The sequence below is a fragment of the Scyliorhinus torazame genome, chromosome 11 (assembly GCF_047496885.1).
Source record: "Scyliorhinus torazame isolate Kashiwa2021f chromosome 11, sScyTor2.1, whole genome shotgun sequence".
NCBI classification, from domain to species: domain Eukaryota; kingdom Metazoa; phylum Chordata; class Chondrichthyes; order Carcharhiniformes; family Scyliorhinidae; genus Scyliorhinus; species Scyliorhinus torazame.
In genome coordinates, this window is record NC_092717.1 from 217,505,832 (window position 1) to 217,530,064 (window position 24,233).

The following is a 24,233-nucleotide window of genomic DNA, read 5'->3' on the forward strand; positions in this document are numbered from 1 at the left end:
GTTTCATCCTCAAAAACCTCCCAACAGGCTTGTCAAACATATTTTCTCTTTCATAAATCCATGTTGACTCTATCCAATCCTACCATTATTTTCTAAGTTTCCAATTATTGACATCCTTTCTAATAGATTCTAGTATTCTCTCTATTACTGATTAGGCTAACAGGTCTGTAGTCCATGTCCATGTTTTCTCCCTCCCCCCTTAAATATTGGCTCAAATTTGCTACCTTCCAATCTGCAGGAACCATTTGAGAATCTGTAGAGACTTGCAAGATGATCATCAATGTATCTACCTTCCCGACTTCCACCTCTTTCAACACTGGGATATAGATCATCAGGTCCAGGAGATTTAGCAACTTTCAACCACATTATTGATTCCAGTACTACTTTTATTTTTGCTAATGCCAATTTCTTTCAGTTCCTTATTCTGGATGGTCCTTTGATTCTCCAGTATTTCTGTCAGGTTTTTTTGGTATCTTCCTCCATGAAGACAGACACAACGTATTTGTTTAATTTCGCTGCCATTACTTTATTCCCCATTACAAATTCTCTTGCCTCTGCCTGTAATTGGCCCATGTTTGTCTTTGCTGATATTTTCCTTTTTGCATACTTGTAGAAGCTTTGGCCAGAATTTTCCAGCCATTCAAGCCAGCAGGGTCTTCCGGTCCCGCCGAAGAGGATTCTTAAATTACTTCCATTCCTTAGACTTCTTCTTTTGGCAGCATTTTAAGCCTCTCCCATTGATCAAATATAATTAACTTTTCAGGTTAGCCACGATTGGATCACATTTCCTTTTGAGTTTTTGTGCTGTAAAGGAATGTACATTTACAAAAAAATGTATTCATTCTTTTAAAAAATATATATGTTTATTCAAAATTTTCAACCAAACACTCCAGAAAGAAAGAAAGAAAAACAAAATTGTACATAGGAAACCAAACAAGGATACATTAACCCCATTTAACCAATAAATACAAAAGTGGGGAACCCCCCCCTTTTAACAAAAACATAAACCAAACCCCCCCCCCCCCCCCCCCCCCCCCCCCCCGGTTGCTGCTGTTTCGACCTCCACCTAGCGTTCCGCGAGAAAGTCTAGGAACGGTTGCCACCGCCTGGAGAACCCCTGCACAGACCCTCGCAGGGCAAACTTTATCCTCTCCAACTTAATGAACCCTGCCATGTCATTGATCCAAGCTTCCACGCTCGGGGGCTTTGCATCTCTCCACATTAGTAGGATCTTCTGCCGGGCTACCAGGGACGCAAAGGCCAGAACTCCGGCCTCTTTCAGCTCCTGCACTCTCGGGCCGTCCAAATAATGCTATCCCCCAGCTCGGCTTGACCCGGGTGTTCACAACTTTGGTCATAGCCCTCGCAAAGCCCCTCCAGAACCCCTCCAGCGCTGGGCACGTCCAGAACATATGGCCATGATTCGCTGGGTTCCCCGAACATCTCACACATCTGTCCTCCACCCCAAAAAACCTACTCATCCTTGCCCCTGTCATATGCGCCCTATGTACTACTTTGAACTGTATTAGACTGAGCCTGACGCATGAGGAGGAGGAATTGACCCTGCCCAGGGCATCAGCACACAAACCCTCATCCAGCTCCTCCCCAAGCTCCTCCTCCCACTTGCCCTTCAACTCCTCCACCGAGGCCTCCTCCGCTTCCTGCAGCTCCTGATAAATCGGCGAGACCTTGCCTTCTCCAACGCATACACCCCAAATCATCCTGTCCTGAATCCTTCGTGCTGGAAGTAGTGGAAATTCCCTCACCTGCCATCTCACAAACGCCCTCACTTGCATATATCTAAAAGCGTTTCTGGGAGGCAACCCAAATTTCTCCTCCAGCGCGCCCACAGGCTAACAAAAGTCCCATCTATAAACAGGTCCCCCATCCTTTTAATTCCTGCCCGATGCCAACTTAGGAACCCCCCATCCATCCTGCCCGGCACAAACCTATGATTATCCCGTATCGAGGACCAAATTGAAGCCCCCACCTCACCCCTATGTCGCCTCCACTGCCCCCAGATCTTCAATGTTGTCGCCACCACCGGGCTCATGGTGTACCTCGTCGGCGGTGGCAGTAACGGTGCCGTCACCAGCGTCCCCAAGCGAGCACCCACACAAGACGCCGCCTCTAGCCTCTTCCACGCCGCCCCCTCTCCCTCCATTACCCATTTACGGACCATCGCCACATTAGCTGCCCAATAATAGCCACACAGATTCGGCAGCGCCAGCCCCTCCCTCTGTCCCGACTGCGCTCCAGAAACACCCTCTTCACCCTCGGGGTAAACTTATTCATTCTTTAACTGTTCACCATTGCCTGTCTGCTGTCATACCTTTTGTTGTAGCTTTCCAGTCTGCCAGAGCCAACTTGCCCTCATACCATTGTAGTTTCTTTTGTTTAGATTTAAGACCCTGGTTTTGCATTGCACTACATCACTTTCAAACTTAATGTAAAATTCAACCATGTTATGGTATTCTTCCCTTAAAGCACCTTTACAATGAGATTATTAATTCGCCATTTCTCATTGCACGATACTAGATCTAAAATAACCAGTTGTCTAGTTGGTTCTTCAACATACTGTTCTAGAAAACCATTGCCAGTTATGATTTTGAATGCACAACCTGATTTGATAATAGCTTTCAAAATGAAATTGGATATATACTTGAAAAGAAAAAGAAAATTTCAGGGCTTCAGGGAAAGGCAAACAAGACTAATTTGACAGCTCTTTCAAAGATCCAGCATAGTGTGATGAATGTAGAAATTGATACATATTAGATTTCATATTTGTGGAGGTAATGTTATTAAAAACCCTGATTTAAAATACATACAGGCAAGTGTGTCTGCTGAAGCTGTAATTAAAGAGTCATATAAAATGTGAGGTAATAATTGATTCCAATCACTTGGTTACAGAAAGCAGGCTAATGGAATCGTGTTTTGATTGTGGTAGATACCCTGGAGTGTAGATTATTTATTGGAGGTAGTGGTGTTTCATCTGAGCTAAGCAGGACATGTAATGTAATGGGATTCAGATAATGTAATTGATTGGAGGAGCCAGATCTGTCTGTAGTTTGCAGTTTGCCATAGGATTTGAGTCTGACAAGATACAATCTGCTCTTGAAAGGAACTCTCTCCAAAAGCCTCAACACAGCGAAGCAAGTAAACCTGTGTGGTTAACCTTATTTATAAGCTATTATGATCCCGGACCAGACTTTTTCATTTGCTAGGATACCAGACAGGAACCCCAAAAACTTTCTTTTTAATTTGTGAAACTGTGAGGAAAGGATACTTTGCTCCAGGAGTGGTTCCACGCACAAATGGGGATATGGTATATTGAAACAAACTTACTTATTTAACACAGTATTAAATTACCAAGCTTACAATTATCAGTTAAACAATGCTGAACAATAAAATGAAACACTTCAACTCCTAACTAATACCTCCCTTATCTCCCTATCAGCGGGGGCTGTTTAGCACAGGATTAAATCGCTGGCTTTGAAAGCAGACCAAGGCAGGCCAGCAGCACGGTTCAATTCCCGTAACAGCCTCCCCGAACAGGCGCCGGAATGTGGCGACTAGGGGCTTTTCACAGTAACTTAATTGAAGCCTACTTGTGACAATAAGCGATTTTCATTTCATTTCTAATCAAATAAAATTCATCGCTGGTAAAAACCATATTTTAATAAAGTTAGCAAACACCGTGGGCGGGATTCTCCCAACGGGAGTCTTAAGTGCCGACGCCGGAGTAAAAACCGGAGTGTTTTACTCTGGCGCAGCGCCCGTTCCCAGACCCCTATTCTGGGGTCTCCGTGGGGCTGGCAGGGGCGTGGCGTGATTTGCGGGGGCGAGGCCTCGGTGCGGCGTCGGAGACCCAGCGTCGTGTAAAACACGCAGCGCCCTGGGTTCCGCGTATGCGCAGTTGGGCCAGCTCAATCCTGCGCATGCGCAGTTGGGCCACGCCCTCCTGCGCATGCGCGGGGAACTTCTTACGCACGCCGGCCCCGACCCAACATGAGGTCGGTATTCAGGGGCTGGCCACGGTGGAAAGTAGGCCCGGAGGGGGAGAGGACGGCCCGCCGATCAGTGGACCTCGATCGCGGGCCAGACCCCATCGGAGGCACCTCCCCGGTGAAGGAGCCCACCTCTCCACCCCCCCCCCCCCACACACACAGGCCACCGCCGCAGAGTTCCCGCCGGCAGCGACTAGGGGTGAACGGCGCCGGCGGGACTCTGTCGTGTTGGAGCGGCCGCTTGGCCCACACGGGCCGGAGAATCGCGGCCCGCCGTTTCCAGTAGCCGGCACCACGCCAAACACGCCGGCGCAAATGGCGCCGATTCTCTGCACCTCGGAGAATCGCGCGCCGGCGTTGGGGCGTCCTGGCGCGGTTGCTCCGATTCTTGGGCCCGGTGTGGGGCTCAGGAATCGCCCCCAGGATTACATGCTGGCCTCTGGATAAAGGGCTCATTCAAAAGACTGCTTGTAGAAGGAGAGAGAGAGATCCTGTCAGGAAACAGGCTGCAGATTCTTGTCTGTGTCAGACTACTACTTAACCTGGCAGCCTTTTGCAAAAGCTGTTGAACAACTCACAGCTTCCAGAAACTAACTCAAAACTGACTGCCACAGACCTGGCTCATCCCATTACTACATCGGGCGGCATTCTCCTGCACTTGGCGCGATGGCCCGTCGCCGGCTCCAAGAGCGGCGCGAACCACTCCGGCGTCGGGCCACCCGGAAGCTGCGGAATCCTCTGTACCTCCGGGGGCTCGGCTGGCGCGGAGGGGTTGGCACTGTGCCAACTGCACCGAAGGGCTGCCGTGGGCTGACGCGAGTTGGCGCATGCACAGAACCGCCGGCGTGATTCCTGCGCATGCGCAGGGGATTTCTTCTCCGCGCTGGCCATGGCGGAATCTTACAGAGGTCAGTGCGTGCCCCCACAGAGTGCCCCCATGGCACAAGCCTGCCCGCAGATCGGTGGGCCCCGATCACGGGCCAGGCCACCGTGGGGGCCCCCCTGGGGCTGGATCCCCCCCATCTGCCCCGAGGATCCCGCTAGATGGCCTACATGCCAGGCCCCGCCGGGATGGACCATGCCTATTTCACGCCGGCGGTTCTGCGCATGTTATTATCTGATTATTGTAAAGCTATTTTGTGGTTAATTCTGTGTTTAAATGTAAGTTTCTTTGAACATAAAAGATAACTGTTGATCAGAGTAATCGTTCCAAGGGTGAATGTACCTTTTTCACAGTTTTACAAATTTAAAAAAAAAATGTTGGGAGTTTTTGTCCGGTATCCAAAAAAATGTTTGGGTCTGGTCCGGTATCCTAACAACAGACAGAATGGGCTGAATGGCATTCCTCTCTGCTCAAAGTTCCTGGAACTGGAGAAGGCAACTAAACAGTGGGAATATAAATAGATGGATGTTGGGTGAGAGATACGAGTAGCATTGCTGACTGAAACAAACAGTATAACACCAACTGTGCAAAAAGATAATCTGATTTTAGGCTTTGTGCTCATGTAATCAGGAAACAGCTGTAGGAAAGCACAAGTATTGTACTTTTGAAGTACTGGCTGTTGTGCTGCAGCAAGGATATGCCAGCCTTGGAACCAGTGCGAAAACCAGCAACTAAACTTGTATACGAAGATTCTGCTGTGTAAGGAGTTTGAAGGATCTTGAGAATATTCAAATGTAGAAAGTTCTTAAGGGAATAATGTATTGAATGCAATAGTTTGTTTGAGGTTACCACAAATTTTAGATACAGGAGACACAATCTCATGATTGGAAGAGGGAAAGTGCACATGGTTTAGATTGAACAGCTTGACCAGGGAAGGAGTTAAGGGAATATCGGAAAGATATCAGAAAGAGTGAGAAATTGAGAGGAATTAGTTTTTGGGATAAACCAGATGGACAGCAGCTTCTTTACTTGCTCCTGTACTAATTTTGCATGTTTCCATGAGCCTAGGTAGAAAAGCTCATTAGTGCTCTCTCGTGCTGACCTGTGTCGTTTTATATCACATGAACTTCGCTTACAGGAACAAACAAATAACAAAAAACATAGATGCATATGTCTAACGGTCATTATGAGGATAAGACTATATTCAGGAAAATCATTTCTGTTTCAAAAGAAATGCAATTTAATAGGAATAGAAAGTGAAAATGAATCTATTTGGTACAGTTGATAATTTTATACCTGGAATTTTTCACAGCAGTAGATTTTTTTTCCAGTGCTAACTTTGTGTTGACTTTGTACCTTTTCTAATGTTGGTTTGTGACTAATCATTGCTGTGTAAGACCAGGCAAAAAAAAGACTAAATATCTAACTGCAAAATTGTTCTGTTACAATTCAGGGACATTCCCAATACCATGTTTCTGACGCTGTTTCTTGTGCACAAACCATCATCTGTAACTTGTATTCTGAATGAAGCTGCTGTGACACTGAATGAACAATTAGAGTTTTACTCCCCGAACAGGCGCCGGAATGTGGCGACTAGGGGCTTTTCACAGTAACTTCATTTGAAGCCTACTTGTGACAATAAGCGATTTTCATTTCATTCACTGAGATATTTTGTAGCATGAGTTGCACAACCAGAGGTTCTGCACTTCATGAAAGCTTGAACACACAAGGCTGATGTCATTGAAGCAAAAATATTTAACTTTATTATATTTAATTAAACAGAAACTAAAGGTATTGAGTATAATTATCAGAAGTACAATCTTGAACAATAAACTGTTTCAAATGATAAAATGTCGAAAATCGTAACATTTTTCAGAATAATGTAACTATTTCATGTCGTCCATGCCATTATAGTGATGAGGAAACGATGAGTTGAAACATGGGAAGACAATAAATTCCCAGAAATTATGCCATTCTCTATCCTGAACACACTCACAGACCTTTCCACACATCAAGCAATTGATTTTTCATGAATTTTGAAGTACAGATTTCTGAAATTGATGGATTTTGTGTTTGCTTTTTACACTTTGATATCAAAGTACTTCCAATGGGTTAAACCACTGATCAGCATATGGAATCTCCTTTGAATTTCACTCTCGCCACTGATCCGAAAAGTTTGGGATGATTGCAAAATAAAAGCACTGTGCATTTTTGACAATTAAAGATGTTTCCAAACACTGCATACTGTTGGGCATTTCTGCTGTGTAAAGATTCTGAAGGAAAATAGCATGCATTAATATCGTGAGATGATTTAAAATAGTTTGGCTCTGAGAAAATGCCTTTCTGGCCATTCTGCATCAGCAGGTTTTGTGTGCAGCCAATATTTGAAAGAAGAATAATCCCAATTCAAAATAACACCTATAGTAATGTAGCCATCTGGGATGGCCACTTCCCGATTACAAAATGGACACTTTGCAAAGATTGCAGGGGAAATGGACAATACTGAGAAAACAAGCAGGTTCAGGGTTTGTCTGTTTATTGGAGCCGCATCTCCCAGACAAGACCAAAACTGTAGGTCCGTTAGCATACTAATGGCCCATCTCCGGGAACAAAAGAGTAACATTTGAGTAACCGATACTAAGGCAGCCACCCCGGTGCCAGAGGAGACCAGAACAAAGCAGGCCAACGGCCACCCAGGACATGCCCAGCCATCAGGGCACCCACCCCTTTATTGGATGAAATTGATAGGGACGATCGAGAAACGGCCCAATTGATTGGGGCCAAGTTCAAGGCCCGTCCAAAAGAGCACGAAGCCGCTTTGGGTATAAGAAGGAGTCCCCAAGAGAGAATCGTTCTCTTGGGTCCGGCTCTCACCAAGGAGAGACCTGTCCATCAGCTGCACCAGAAACAAGTAAGTCCAAGGTCAACGCACGCTACGAGACGGACGACCTTAGCTGTTATCCCGTACCAGTTCCACCCCAGCAGCCTCAGAACCGAACAACGGCCATTGTTCCTCTGGCTGAGTGGGCGCCCGAAGCTAAGTATAGGCTTTAGCAGTAGTGATAGTTTAGTCTACAGTATTTGTGCATGAGTATATTTAACTGTGTGTGTAAATAAATAAGCATTTGACTTTGAACTAACTAACTGGTGTATCGAGTTAATGTATGTCATCCTGGTAAATAGTTGTGTGGTGTTACAACTCCCCTGGGTTAGTGCGCGGTCAATTCTAGCCCCACATGACCTGGAGTCACAACATGATTTAAATTAATAAATATTTCTTAGGAAAACACACAAAGTGTTTAGACATATGGACGATAAGGGAATAGTGTAGATGGGTTTTAGAGTGGTTTCACAGGTCGGCGCAACATCGAGGGCCGAAGGGCCTGTACTGCACTGTTATGTTCTAAGTCTTTGGCCCTTAGCTGCCAAATAACTAGTCACCAGATTTGTAAATTTAAACACAATTTATTAATAACAATAACTACAATTAAATATGCAGCAAATACAACAGGTTAACTATTGTCTAATTCCTACCCCCCCCCCCCCAAGTAAACTCGCTCCACACTCTTATACACACACACAAGACAGACGAACAAAGAGGAGGGAGGAGGGGTGTAAAATTATAATCAAGCAAAAAGATATAAATCTTTGTTTCAGAATTACAGTTTGCGATTTCTGTTTCCAGTCTGTAATGGTTTTCACTGTAGATTCTGGTCTCTGCAATTTCAGAAATACAGCAGCATTTCTGGAGAAAAATGAGGGAGAAAGAGAGTAGATCCTTTCCTCTTGAGTGTCCTGGGGCGTCATTCTCCGACCCCCCGCCGGGTCGGAGAATCGCCGGGGGCTGCCGTGAATCCCGCCCCCGCCGGTTGCCGAAGTCTCCGGCACCGGAGATTCGGCTTGGCGGTAATCGTGGCGCGCCAGTTGGCGGGCTCCCCCGCTCGATTCTCCGGCCTGGATGGGCCGAAGTCCCGCCGATAAATTGCCTGTCCCGCCGGCGTAAATTAAAGTACCTATTTACAAGGCGGCGCGGGCGGGCTCTGGGGTCCTGGAGGGGGCGCGGGGCGATCTGACCCCGGGGGGTGCCCCCACGGTGGCCTGGCCCGCGATCGGGGCCCACCTATCCGCAGGCGGGCCTGTGCCGTGGGGGCACTCTTTCCCTTCCGCCTCCGCCACGGTCTCCACCATGGCGGAGGTGGAACAGACTCCCTCCACTGCGCATGCGCGGGAAACTGTCAGCGGCCGCTGACGCTCCCGCGCATGCGCCGCCCCGACATGTCATTTCCGCGCCAGCTGACAGGGCAACAAAGGCCGTTTCCGCCAGCTGGCGGGGCAGAAATTCCTCCGGCGTCGGCCTAGCCCCTCAATGTTGGGGCTCGGCCCCCAAATATCCGGAGCATTCCGCACCTTTGGGGCGGCGCGATGCCCGTCTGATTGGCGCCGTTTTGGGCGCCAGTCGGCGGACATTGTGCCGTTTTGGGAGAATTTCGCCCCAGGTTTCCAATTGCCTTATTCCTGGCTCTCAGAAAATCATTCCGCTCCAGCAGCACCCAGTCACTGCCTGTTACCAGGTAGAATACAGCCTTTTGGCCAATTAATTGGCCATCAGCCAACCAGTGGAACAGAGTCCCATCAATCTTTCAGGTGCCAATAAAGTCTGAGTTCTGCTGTCCGAAGCTAGCATAGTGTACTACTATGTTGTAACTTTTGAGTTCCTTTCTTCCCCTGCACCACTTTAAGATATATGTCCATTAAGCATCCATGGATTAAACTAATAACAGCAAAAATAAAGGGAAAATAAAGGAATCAACAGGAAGGGCCCTTAAATTGGTTATTGTTTTTTTAAAATTATGCAAATACAACTGAATTCCTTTCAACAAACCCCTAATTTTTTTTTAAGATCACTATTTTGGTCCATCTAAAATTTAAGCTGAAAAAGGTAGCGTCGAGACTTTGCAGTTTGAATTGAAATTGGACTTTACTTGTGTCACAGTTGTATCTGGAATTTTGAATATAATGTGCCTTTACTGATGTTCAAAATAAGATGTGTGGCTTCATTATTTCAGTGGCGTTACTTGGAATGGGTCATTTATATAAGGTAATCATAAGTTAACTTCATGCAGTTAACCAAATTTTACCAACATACCTGTTGGAACATTGACTACGTTTTACACCTTTATTCTTTTATGGGATATTGGCATTACTGGCAAGGCTAGCATTTATTGCCCATTCTGATTATTCTTGAACTGAGTGGTTTGCTCAGCCATTTTACAGGGCAATTATAGTCAACGAAATGGCTGTGGGCCTAAATGTCAGGCCAGATAAGGATGTCAGATTTCTTTTCTGAAAGAAACCGGATGCATTTTTATGCAATTCAGTGACAGTTTGCTGGACACCATTATTGAGAATAAATGTATATTCCAGATTTATTTGTGGAATTTATATTATACCAGCTGCCGTGGTGGGATTTGAACCTCTGTCCCCCAGAGATCAAGAATTGTGAAGATAATTTGTGCTGTTTTTGAGAACTTGATATTGCTGTTCGAATTTTTCAGGTAACAAATAAATATTTCCCCTTGGCTTGTGAATGAATTATATTTGAAATGTTGATATTTCTAAACTGAAATACATTTTCACTGATCCACTCAATGAGGATCATTCCTAATGCTGAAATCAGTTGCCTGCTGTTTGGCATATGGACTATGTTTGAGTTTTCTCAGATTATTGTTCCCTTTTATGAACTTTGTCTTATGTTTGCCTGATAGGCTGAGGAATGTTGGTTAATATTTAAATATTTGATGAACAGCTTATATATCCATCGCATGAGCAGAAACTTAGGTTCAGCTCGAGTTCTATGGTCATAAAATGACAGGCATTCAAAGGGACCAAAGTGAAATGTTTAATTATTTTAGTTGTGGTATGCAGGAGGCACGAGGGAAAAAGATTTTTCAGATTATCCGTAGGGTGATTTTTTTGTGTGGATGCGGTTTACTTTAAATATCAAGGGCGGGATTCTCTCAGCCCGGGGCCGGGCTGCAGAATCCCCGCGACCAGCGTGAATCGCGCCACGCCACCCCGACGCCGGCACGCGATTCTCCGCAGAGCAGAGAATCGACGCCATTGGCTGGTACCGGCGTGGTTGGGGCGGCGCTGGTCGGGGGCCACTCTACGCGACCGGCCTGCCAATTCTCGGCCCGGGATGGGCCGGGCGGTCGTCGTAAAAACGGCGAGTCCCGCCAACGCCGTCCACACCTGCTCTCAGCCGGCGGGAACTCGGCGTGGAAGGGCCGGGGGTGGTGGGGCGGGGGGGGGGGGGGGGTGTATGATCGGCAGGCCGGCCTCTCTCGCTGGGGGCCTCGTTTCTTCCGCACCGGCCCCTGTAGTCCTGCGCCATGTTGCGTCGGGACAGACGCGTTGAAAGAAAGCACTGCGCATGCCCGCGTTGGCATGTGCGCTTTGGCGGCAGTGCCACTGCGCATGTGTGGATCCCACGGTGCCTAGTTCACACCAGGATCAGCATCTGTAGCGGCGTGAACCGCTCCAGTGCCGCGCTGGCCCCTTTTGCGGGCCAGAATTAGTCGTCTGGTCGGCCCATTCACGCCTTCGTAAAACGCGACGGCGTTTGCGACGGCGTGGACACTCTGCTGCAGGATTAGAGAATCCAGCCCCAAGTGTCAGGAATATGACGATGAACAGGTAGATAACCCAGAGAGAAATAACCCAGAGAGAAATAATGAGGCAAGTGAATGAGGCAAGTATATTTTGTTTGCATTTCAGAAGCAGAAAGGGAAGCCAGCTGCTGCCAGTGTTACTGCTGACAGTTTAGTTCGTACAGCACTGACAGCTGTGCCAGACGGCAGCATTTGCATGAAGGAAGAACACTGCTATATAACTTTGAGAATAGTTGCCAATTCATTGCTAATCCAGAAAATTGGTATTTAATAAAAATTCTGACTTTTTTTAAAACTAGAGTTTGCAACACCAGATTCAGCTGCCCCATGACTTATATCTGGAAAAGAAAAATAACTCATCTAATTATTTTTTTATCTGAGGTTTGGGCGAGCCATCACCTTCAGGCATTTCTAGAATAAAGGTGCACAAATTTGACTATTGAATTGAGTATTTGTCAAAAAAATATATTCGGACCATTTTCAGTCCGAAATGAAGAAACATGAGGTTACTTCACAACCGTGGCCTTCGGTAGTTCCTTCTGCTCTTTTGAAGCACTGAGGAAATAAATTGGCAATGCTTGGAGCTGAGGCTAGTTGCCTTGCCTGAGGAACATGAGTGAGTTTGCCACACTAACGAGCAAGCTAAACATTGTCTATTAAAGTTTTCTAAAAAATAAATCTGAATGTTTTTCTATTGAATACAATATTGAACGTTCTTACTGAAATCTCAGCTGATTATGTTTGCCACCAAAGCTGGTGAAGAATCTCTTTTGGACCATTTTTATCTCAGTTTTGCAGAATACCAGCCCATTATGAAACAATGCCATCGCAAGACTACACCTATGCTTCTGTGTTTCTTTCAAATGCCTGATAGTGGAAAGTGGAGATTGTTGGCTGGGGGAAAAAAATAAATAAGAACTATTTTTAAATTGAGAGTTTGCATTAAGCATGATAGTAACTATTCTACCTCTATTATTACGAGTTAAAGTGATAATTATTTAACATCCTGTTTCAAGTATTTTCTCTATTTTAAAAGAAAGAAAAATATGAACAATTTTTTTGACATTTTAATAGGAATTTAGTTTTTACTGGCTTGAAAGCTTGTAACTCCAACTTAAAATTTTTTTTTTTTTTAAGTGTACCCAATTCATTTTTTCCAATTAAGGGGCAATTTAGCGTGGCCAATCCACCTATACCTGCACATCTTTAGGTTGTGACGGCGACACCCATGCAAGCACGGGGAGAATGTGCAAACTCCACACGGACAGTGACCCAGAGCCGGGATTGAACCTGGGACCTCGGCGCCGTGAGGCAGCAATGCTAACCACTGTGCCACTGTGCTGCGTAACTCCAACTTAATGCAAAAACTCCAGGGTGGCTACCTAACTAACTAGAAACCATGCAGTTTGTAAACTGTGGAAAAGCACTCATTCACCATTGGCACACCCAGAAGAAAGGGAAATGTGTATACTTTGACAGTTGGCGGGGGGGGGGGGGGGGGGGGGGGGGGGATAATGGTTTTATGTTCATTAAGTTTTCTTTCAAAATGACAAGAAACTTCCGCCCCTTTCTCAGACTTTACTTTCCACTTATCTGTTGATGATGATTGTAGAATTGCTAGTCTGATTTTGTCACAGCTATTTATTAAAACATTTTCAAATATAATGAGGAGATTCCGGCAACTGACGATTATCTTTATTTTGGTCACTTGTTTTTCCCAGCCTGATCCTATTTCTGCCCGACAGCTAGCAGCAAAGTATGCTTTCCAGAAAGAATCTAGCATTTAGGAGCAGAAGCCCAGGCTGATTTGTGGTCATTATTCAATTCTTTTTAGCTTGGAGATTAGATAAGGTGAATTGGGAAAAGTACAGCAATTCCTCACTTAACACCTTAGTTACGTTATCTGAAATCACAACTTTAAGCAAAATGAATCATAGGTTCCCATTGGGATCAGTGATAAACTGGAGTTAGATTATTTTGGAGGTTTCTCACTCGGAAAAAACGAAATACAGGTTGAAATACTGCATCTTTCTTGTACAGTACTGTGCATTTTCAGGCTGAATTAACTCGTTAAATACAACAAAGAACTAAATAATGCAGAAGTCTAAATTAATGCCAGATGATTTTTCTGTGATCCAAAATAACCTTACTACCTGCAAGACTTTTCCGGAGAACATTTGTTCTCTTTGCTTACAGGATATTTTTCACTTGTCAAGTGAAGCACTAGTAGAGGATATGCCTGTCCGTGTACTTTAATCAAAATGCAAATGTCTTTCATTCGTCCCACCTCCCCTGTTTAAGCAAAATGGTAAACGTCACCCTAGGCTTGGCGTCACAAATTATTGACTAACAATCATTTGAATAAATAAAATGGCATTCTTCCAAAATAATCTGCTATTGATGCAAATCTTACCTTCGTTAAAATGCCAGTGTTTTGTACATAAAGTAAATTTTGCATAGAATTCTCTCATATGGAATAAGGGGTGTTTTTTTTCTTTCCTTCTGCCCGGGCACACTACAAATGTTCTGCTATTTGTGGAGAATTCAGAAGTCAGGTAATCAACAATACCTGTTTGCATATAATGAACCATGTTACTTTAAAGGGAAATGTGCTCCCTTTTGTCTCCATGGCTCTCGAATAACATAAAATTGCTTGAATTAACATAGATTGGGGAATTATTGTATTTCCACCAGAGAGCATATATTTAAGATCATTACCGAGAAAGTGAAGGAATAGATAAAGAACATTGTTTGTATGTAGAGGGTTAATGCAGGGGGAATGGTGGTGTTACTGAATTGGTAATCCAGAGGCCCAGGCTAGTGCTGTCTGGCCATGGGTTCAAATTGCACCTCGGTGCGTGATGGAATTTAAATTCAATAATCTGGAATTAAAAACTAACCTCCGTAATCGTGAAACTATTGACAATTGTAGTAAAAGCCTATATGTTTTTTAATGTCCTTTTAAGAAAGGAAATTTCCATCTTGGTTTAAGCTCAATGTGACCCAAGACCCACAACAATGTAGTTGGCTGTGAACTACCCTCTGGAATGGCCTCCAAGCAAGCCACTCCGTTGTATCAAACTTCCACAAAAAAAGAAATGAAACTGGACAGACAACCCGGCAATGACTGGAAATGACAACAGACTGTATTGCTGTTCCTCATTGTTACTGGGTCAAAATCCTGAAAAACTCTTTGTAACAGCACCGTGGATTGCAGCAACTCACCACCATGTTCTCAAGGGCAGTTGCAGATGGGCAATAAATGCTGGCCTAGCCAGCTGACAGTGTGCAGTGTGATTTTTAACCTGATGTTGTTTAATGTTGCAATAAATTATGCCTCTACCACCTCCATGGAGAAGCATTTTAAACATATATTGTGTGATTTGCTAATTAATGACTGAGACATAACTATTTTCATTTTTTATAGCCCATTTAATAAGGTTAAAAAAATGTTTCAGCAGAAGATTAAAACAGGAATACTGACCTGACAGTTGACCTAAGACTTGCTGCAAGAGATGCCTTTTAAGGGGGAAGAAGATAAATAGAGACCAAGGGTTTTTGGGAGACTAGGCCTGAGATGTTTTTGTGAAAATGTGAAGTTTAAATTTATGTCTAGAGAAAGTTAGGAACCAACAAAGGGGTGTAAAATTAAGTAAATATGGACGTAACAAAGATGTGCAAGAGTTTTTCAGTGGGGCAGGAGCTAAGTGGTCTTGTGTTGGATAGATATGGAGGTTGGTGTCTTGTACAAGTCAAACAGATTGCCATCTGTGAATACTGATTCATTTTGGTGTGATGAAGCCACTGGCTAGTGAGCAAAGTTTTCAATGCTAGCCAGAATGATTAACTTTTATTTTCCTGTGTTCCATTGGGAAAAATTTTGACTCACCCATGTTAGTGTTTGATTGGCAGTCTGATGGCACAGCTCGTTAAGAGAAGGTTACGAGGTTATATATGGAAACCATTACTTCATGGTCCCTATGGATGTCACACATCCAGATGTTTGCACATTGTTGTAAGGAAGAGAACATTTTCCACAGAAATGCCTATTATAAATGTCTATACAGTCCCCCCCCCCCCTTGTGATGTGTGCAGTGTACTTTCATTCAGTATTTTGCTTAAAACCTTGTTTTATCTTATTCTTTAAGCTTTATATGTACTTTATAGCAGCTGAATATCATGACATTTTGAGGATCGATTGATTATCTGACCTTGAGAGTGCCTGCAGACAAAATTGAGAATTCCAATCATAGAATCCCTACAGTGCAGAAGGAGGCCATTGGGCCCATTGCTCCAAAAACGCACTCTACCCATGTCCACTCCCCCATCCACCCCGCCCTATCCCCGCAACCTAATCAGGACCAATCCACCTAACCTGCACATTATTGGACTGTGGGAGGAAACCGGAGCACCAGAGGAAACTCACACAGGCACGGGTAGAATGTACAAACTTCACACAGTCACCTGAGGCCGGAATTGAACCCAGTCCCTAGTGCTGTGAGGCAGCAGTACTAGCCACCCCCATTTGTGACTTGAAGATATGATTAAGAATTGCACAGTGCATATAAATAGTATCAATGTTGGGCTTTAGGAGAATCACAAAAATAAAATTAATTTGCTCCTTGGAGTTTTCTAATTTTAATTGGACATTATGCAAAATTCCACTTCCTGCCTTTGTCTAATTACTACTGTTCATGTTTGAGCATGGTCTCATCCATAGGATGTGCTGTGCAACTGTGAACCCATAAGAGAATACAAGACGGACTTCCGGTTGCGGCTATGCGGAGCTAAGCCACACGATTCGGCAGCTCCCGCTATCATGGACTTTCGGGCTCTTTAGAGGAGCCCCAACGGAATTTTTTTTGAAGAAAACCCGTGGGGAAGGGAAGAGCGAGGTCCCCCTTCAACTTTTATGGACCGGACCAGAAGTGAAACGGCCAAAAAAGCGTCATTGGAGCAGCGGGAGAAGCGAGGGAAGAAAAGCAAAATGGCGGCAGCCGGGGACAAAGCGGAATGTGGGCCGGAGCTGCAGGAGTTCATCAAGCGCTGCTTCGAGGAGCTGCGGAAGGAGATGCTGGCGCCTATGTTGTCGGCAATTGAAGGACTAGGGATGACCCAGAAGGCCCACGAGGTAAAGATCCAGGAGGTGCAGAAAAGAGTCAGCGAGAATGAGGACGAGATCGTGGGCCTGGCGGTGAGAGTGGAGGAGCACGAGGCACTGCACAAGAGGTGGGCGGGAAGACTCGAAGACCTGGAGAACAGGTCGAGGAGAAAGAACCTGCGGATCCTGGGTCTCCCTGAAGGAGTGGAGGGGGCCGATGCCGGGGCATACGCGAGCACGATGCTCGAGGCGATGATGGGCGCGGAGGCCCCTTCGAGGCCGCTGGAGCTGGATGGGGCACACCGGGTGCTGGCGAGGAGGCCCAAGGCAAACGAGCCGCCAAGGGCGATGGTGGTGAGATTTCACCATTTCACGGACAGAGAGAGGGTCCTGAAATGGGCCAAGAAGGAGCGGAGCAGCAAGTGGGACAATGCAGAGATCCGAATATACCCGGACTGGAGCACGGAGTTTGCAAAGAGGAGAGCGGGTTTCAACCGGGCCAAGGCGGTGTTGCACCGGAAAGGAGTGAGATTCGGAATGCTGCAGCCAGCGCGACTGTGGGTCGCACACAAGGATCAGCACCATTATTTTGAAACGCCTGAAGAGGCGTGGACCTTCATTCAAACCGAAAAGTTGGACTCAAACTGAGGGTTTGTGAGAGTGGGTGGGTGTTTGATGTTTGATGGTTGTTGTATATAGGGGGTCAATCACGCGCAGGAAATGTTACATGGGCTGGGGGAGAGAGACAAGTCCGCGACAGGAGCTGCGCCAGAGGGGGCCGGGGTAGGCTTAGGAAAGCGCGTTTTTTTTCCCCGTGCTAGGGAAGAAAGGCGGGAAGGGGAATGGAGGAACGCACACCGATTGGGAGACTCCCACACGGGGAGGTCAATGGGACGGCGGGAGAAGCCGGGGTCAGCAGGTGTCAGCTGACTTACGGGAGTGATATGGGGGGAGCAAAAAAGCCAGACACGGGTCTAGCGGGGGGGGAAAGGGTTGCTGCTGCACTGGCCGAAAGGGAATGGGACACAGAAGAGGTGGTCGGGGCGGGGGTCTCCCGGCTGGGGGACTGGAGGGTGAGGGCGGCGCGGACACGGGACTGGCCTAGCCTAGAAAAGGAGATGCCTAGTCGGCGGGGGGTGGATGAGAGCCCCTCCAATCCGGCTGATAACGTGGAACGTGAGGGGCCTGAACGGGCCGGTGAAGAGGGCCCGAGTGTTCGCGCAATTAAAGGCAGACGTGGTCATGCTCCAAGAGACATATCTGAAGGTGGCGGACCAGGTCTGGTTAAGAAAGGGATGGGTAGGACAGGTATTCCATTCGGGGCTGGATGCGAAGAATAGAGGGGTGATAATATCGGTGGGGAAGCGGGTGTCATTTGAGGCCAAGAATATCGTAGTGGATAACGGAGGGCGATATGTGATGGTGAGCGGTAAGTTGCAGGGGACGTGGGTGGTGTTGGTAAATGTATACACCCCGAACTGGGATGATGCTGGATTCATGAAGCGCATGTTGGGGCGCATTCCGGACCTGGAGATAGGAGGCCTGATAATGGGAGGGGACTTCAATACGGTGTTTGACCCAGCACTGGACCGCTCCAGATCGAGGACTGGAAAGAGGCCAGTGGCGGCCAGGGTGCTTAGGGGGTTTATGGATCAGATGGGGGGTGTGGACCCGTGGAGGTTTGCCAGGCCGCAGGCCAGGGAATTTTATTTTTTCTCCCACGTGCACAAAGCCTACTCCCGGATAGATTTTTTTTGTCCTGGGCAGGGCGCTCATCCCGAAAGTGGAGGGAACAGAGTATTCGGCCACAGCCGTTTCGGATCATGCCCCGCACTGGGTGGAACTGGAGCTGGGAGAGGAGAGGGACCAATGCCCGCTGTGGCGGCTGGATGTGGGACTGCTGGCAGATGAGGTGGTGTGTGGGAAGGTGAGGGGGTGCATCGAAAGGTACTTGGAGGCCAACGACAACAGGGAGGTGCGGGTGGGGGTGGTATGGGAGGTGTTGAAGGCGGTGATCAGGGGAGAGCTAATCTCCATCAGGGCTCATAGGGAGAAGACAGAGGGCATGGAAAGGGAGAGGTTAGTGGGGGAGATTTTAAGAGTGGACAGGAGATACGCAGAGCCCCCTGAGGAGGGATTACTTGGGGAAAGACGACATCTCCACACACAGTTCGATCTGTTGACCACAGGGAAGGCAGAGGCACAGTGGAGGAAGGCGCAGGGGGCGACCTACGAGTATGGGGAAAAGGCGAGTCGGATGCTGGCACACCAGCTCCGTAAGAGGATGGCAGCGAGGGAAATAGGGGGAGTCGAGGATGGAAGGGGAGCCACGGTGCGGAGTGCGACGAAAATAAACGAGGTATTCAAGGCCTTTTATGAAGAGCTGTACAGATCCCAGCCGCCAGCGGGGGAAGAGGGGATGAGACGATTCCTAGACCAACTGAGATTCCCGAGGGTGGAGGAGCAAGAGGTGGCTGGTTTGGGGGCACCAATTGGGTTGGAGGAGCTGAGCAAGGGTTTGGGGAGCATGCAGGCAGGGAAGGCCCCGGGACCGGACGGGTTCCCGGTGGAGTTCTACAGGAAGTATGTAAACCTGTTGGCCCCGCTACTAGTGAGGACCTTTAATGAGGCAAGAGAGGAGGGGACCCTGCCCCCGACAATGTCGGAGGCGACGATTTCTTTGATCCTAAAGAGGGACAAGGACCCACTGCAATGTGGATCGTACAGGCCGATCTTGCTCCTCAACGTGGATGCTAAGTTGCTGGCAAAAGTGCCGGCTACGAGGATTGAGGACTGTGTCCCGGGGGTGATCCACGAGGACCAGACGGGATTTGTAAAGGGCAGGCAACTAAACACCAATGTGCGGTGGCTCTTAAACGTGATAATGATGCCATCGGAGGAGGGAGAGGCGGAGATAGTGGCAGCTATGGACGCGGAGAAGGCCTTTGACCGAGTAGAGTGGGAGTACTTCTGGGAGGTACTGCGTAGGTTCGGGGTAGGGTTTATCAGTTGGGTTAAGCTCCTTTACAGAGCCCCGATGGCGAGTGTGGTGACGGACCGGCAGAGGTCGGAGTACTTTCGGCTGTACCGAGGGACGAGGCAGGGGTGCCCCCTGTCCCCCCTGTTGTTTGCATTGGCGATCGAACCCTTGGCCATGTCATTGAGGGAGTCTAGGAAATGGACGGGGGTGGTCCGAGGGGGAGAAGAGCACGGGTGTCGCTTTATGCAGATGACCTGTTGCTGTATGTGGCGGATCCAGTGGAGGGGATGGTGGAGGTCATGCAGACTTTAATGGAGTTTGGGGATTTTTCGGGCTATAAGCTCAATGTAGGGAAGAGTGAGCTTTTTGTAGTACAGGCAGGGGACCAAGAAAAGGGGATAGGGGATCTACTGCTGAGGAGGGCGGAGGGGAGCTTTCGGTACCTGGGGATCCAGATAGCCAGGAGTTGGGGGGCCCTACATAAGCTGAATCTGACGAGGTTGGCGGAGCAGATGGAGGAGGAGGACTTCAAAAGATGGGACATGTTACCGCTCTCGCTAGCGGGTAGAGTGCAGTCGGTCAAAATGGTGGTCCTTCCAAGGTTTCTTTTTGTGTTCCAGTGCCTTCCCATCGTGATCACCAAGGCCTTTTTTAAGAGAGTAGGTAGGAGTATTATGGGGTTTGTGTGGGCGAATAGGACCCCGAGGGTAAGGAGAGGGTTTCTGGAGCGCAGTAGGGACCGAGGAGGGTTGGCGCTGCCGAACCTAGGGAGCTACTACTGGGCAGCAAATGTGGCGATGATCCGCAAGTGGGTGATGGAGGGAGAAGGGGCGGCATGGAAGAGGGTGGAGATGGCGTCCTGTAAAGAAACGAGCCTGGGGGCGTTGGTGACAGTACCGCTGCCCCTCTCGCCGTCAAAGTATACCACGAGCCCGGTGGTGGCGGCAGCGCTAAGGATCTGGGGCCAGTGGAGACGGCACAGGGGTGCAATGGGTGCCTCGGTGTGATCCCCGATCAGGGGTAACCACCGGTTTGTCCCGGGGAGGATGGACGGGGGGTTTCAGAGCTGGCATCGGGCGGGGATTAGAAGAATGGGGGACCTGTTCATTGATGGGACGTTTGCGAGCCTAGGGGCACTGGAGGAGAAGTTTGGCATACCCCCGGGAAATGCTTTTAGGTACATGCAGGTGAGGGCGTTTGTGAGGCGGCAGGTGAGGGAGTTCCCGTTGCTCCCGGCACAGGAAATTCAAGACAGTGTGATCTCAGGTGTATGGGTCGGGGAGGGCAAGGTGTCGGCAATATACCAGGAGATGAAAGAAGAGGGGGAAGCATTGGTAGAGGAGCTGAAGGGTAAATGGGAGGAGGAGCTGGGGGAGGAGATCGAGGAGGGGTTATGGGCTGATGCCCTAGGTAGGGTTAATTCCTCCTCCTCGTGTGCCAGGCGCAGCATGATACAATTTAAGGTGGTTCACAGAGCGCACTTGACGGGGGCGAGGTTGAGTAGGTTCTTTGGGGTAGAGGACAGATGTGGAAGGCGCTCAGGGAGTCCGGCGAACCATGTCCATATGTTTTGGTCATGCCCGGCACTGGAGGGGTTCTGGAGAGGAGTGGCGGGAGCAATGTCTCAGGTCGTGAAAGTCCGGGTCAAGCCAAGTTGGAGGCTAGCAATTTTGGAGTAGTGGACGAGCCGGGAGTGCAGGAGGCGAAAGAGGCCGGCATTCTGGCCTTTGAATGAAAAATGAAAATTAAATGAAAAATGAAAATCGCTTATTGTCACAAGTATGCTTCTAATGAAGTTACTGTGAAAAGCCCCTAGTCGCCACATTCCGGCGCCTGTTCAGGGAGGCTGTTACGGGAATTGAACCGTGCTGCTGGCCTGCCTTGGTCTGCTTTCAAAGCCAGCAAAAATAGCCTCTGCGTCCCTAGTAGCCTGGCGAAGGATCTTGCTAATGTGGAAGGACGCGAAGCTCCCCAGCGTGGAGGCCTGGATAAACAACATGGCTGGGTTCATTAAGCTGGAGAGGATAAAGTTTGCCTTGAGAGGGTCTGCGCAGGGGTTCTACAGGCGGTGGCAACCGTTCCTAGACTATCTCGCGGAGCGTTAGAGGAAGGTCGGTCAGCAGCAGCAGCAACCCGGGGGGGGGGGGAGGGGGGGGGGGACGTCCTGTGAGGGGGGGGGCTTGCCTGGGGGGGTGGTTGAGCAAGAGAAAACATGAAGGATTTGGGAAACTTGCACGTGCGGGAGAGAGCCAGTGTACAAAGCTATGTAACATTTTTTTACCATGTATATATCTTGCTATGTGCGATTTCTTGCTATTTTGTTACGAGGGGGGGGCGGTTATTGTTTGTAAGGGTGAAAAATTGTGTTAAAAAACTTTAATAAGTATATTTTTAAAAAAAAAGAGAATACAAGATTGGAAAAGTATGTAGTCCATCAGTCTCAAAAGCTGGACAGAAAAGAGCATTTCATAGAAAACTCTCTGTTATGTTTGTGTATAGTGGTCCAAAGTGTATAAACAGCAATGTTTTGGAAGAAAATCAATTCTAGGTGATATCAAGACTGGAAGCTGAGTTGAAATTCTGAAGATTTTAACTATACCTTTACCCCTGCTGTCAATTTGTTGTTTGCTCACCTCCATAGATTTAACTTATTATCCATCCTTGTCTACATTTAAAAATTTCTATGGAATGTGTGTTACTGGCAAAGGCAGCATTTGTTGCCCATTCCTAATTGCCATTCACAAACTTTATTTCGGAATTGATATGTAGATTTTCACTGTTCATATTCTATTAACAAAAAAGTCTAAAGAAGTGGGATCTGGTTAATTGCTGAGTTTTTTGCCTTATTAGTTTAAACTCATTTTCCTGAATTAGCATTTTGCTGCAAGAACGTTTTACTTGAGATTTGATTTTCCTAATTCCAAATAAACCAACGTGAGACTATTCAGGGAGAGAATTGCTTTAATTGTTAGTACCGCACCAATGCCTTGTATAGTTGCAACAACACTTCCTTACCTTTATACTCAATTCCTTTTGCTATAAATGCCAACATTCCATTTGCTTTCCTCATTATCTGCTGCACCCGCATGCTAGTTTTCTGTGGCTCATGCACAAGGACACCCAGATCCCTCTGCATCGGAGCACCCCAAAATTTCTCCCCATTTAGATAATAAGTTGCCGTTCCACAGGTTCAAAAACAGCTTCCTTCCCACTGTTACCAGACTCCTGAATGACCCTCTTATGGACTGAACTGATCTCTCCACACATCTTCTCTACTATATATATATATATATATAGCACTGCACTCCATATGTTTCACCTGATGTCAATGTATTTACATTGTATATTTATGCATGTCCTATGTTTTTCATGTATGGAATGATCTGCCTGGATTGTACGCAGAACAGTACTTTTCACTTCCCTCGGTACACGTGACAATAAATTAAATCAAATCAAATATTCGTTTAGAAACCTACCGACATCCTCCGACTCCACACACAAATTACCACTGTGGTCCTTAATGGGCCCTACTCTTTCCCTAGTTATCCTTTTATTCTTAATGTACTTGTAAAACAACTTGGGATTATCCTTTACTTTACCTGCCTGTATCCTTTCATGTCCCCTTTTTGCAGTCCTAAGTTCCTTTTAAGTTCCTTTTTGCGCATTCTATATGCCTCTAAGGCTTCCGCTGTTTTGAGCCATATCTGCCATAAGCCTCCCCTTTTCTCCTGATCCAATGCTGTATATCCCCCGATATCCAGGGTTCTGTTGTCCCTCTACTCCCCCCATTTTCCTTCTTTAATTCGTCCCACTGTTCTGTCACAGATTTACCTAAAATTGTCTTGTCAAGTCCACTCTGGCCAAATCATAACTGATCTTATTAAAATCGGCCTTCCCCCAGTTTAGAACGTTGATCTCAGCTCTATCCTTGTCCTTTTCCATAACAATCTTGAATCGAACAGAGTTATGATCACTGTCTGCAAAATGCTCCCCCACTGATATTTGAACCACTTGCCCAGCATCGTTACACAAAACGTTGCCACACAAAACGTTGTTGCATGAGATACAGGCTCATGGGGTTCGGGTAATATATTAGTATGGGGAAAGAATTAGTTGAAGGGTGCAAATAGGGTGGCAATCTGCACTTCATCTTCAGGTTGGCAAGCCGTTATTAATTTGTTTTAAAGGCTTTAGAGCCAGGGCTTCCTATTAATCTGTGTTAATGACTTAGATGAAGGGACGCCGTGTAATTTATTTTCTGATGATACAAAGCCATGTAGGAGACAAAGCTATGAGGAAGACAGTGTCTGCAAAAGATGTTGAATGGACAAGAATGGACGTCTTGCTGTAATCGTACAGTGCTTTGCTGAGACTGAATAGCGAGTGCAGTTTTAGCCTCTATACCAAATTAAGAATATACTTGTTTAAGAGTGTGTGATGAAGGTTCACTAAATTCATTCCTGGGATGAGGGGGATTGTCCTACGAAGGAAGATTGAATACAGAGTCAAACTATAATCTGGAGTTCAGAAGATTGAGAGATTATCCCGTACCAGCCTCCCCGAACAGGCGCCGGAATGTGGTGACTAGGGG

The 24,233-nt window shown here is 47.0% G+C and overlaps 1 protein-coding gene across 2 annotated transcripts in view; it reads left to right on the forward strand.

Moving 5' to 3' along the window:
- Positions 1–24,233, forward strand: part of LOC140385791 (focal adhesion kinase 1) — a 904,772-nt gene that overhangs the window by 237,068 nt on the left and 643,471 nt on the right. The gene's annotated exons all lie outside the window — the stretch shown is intronic.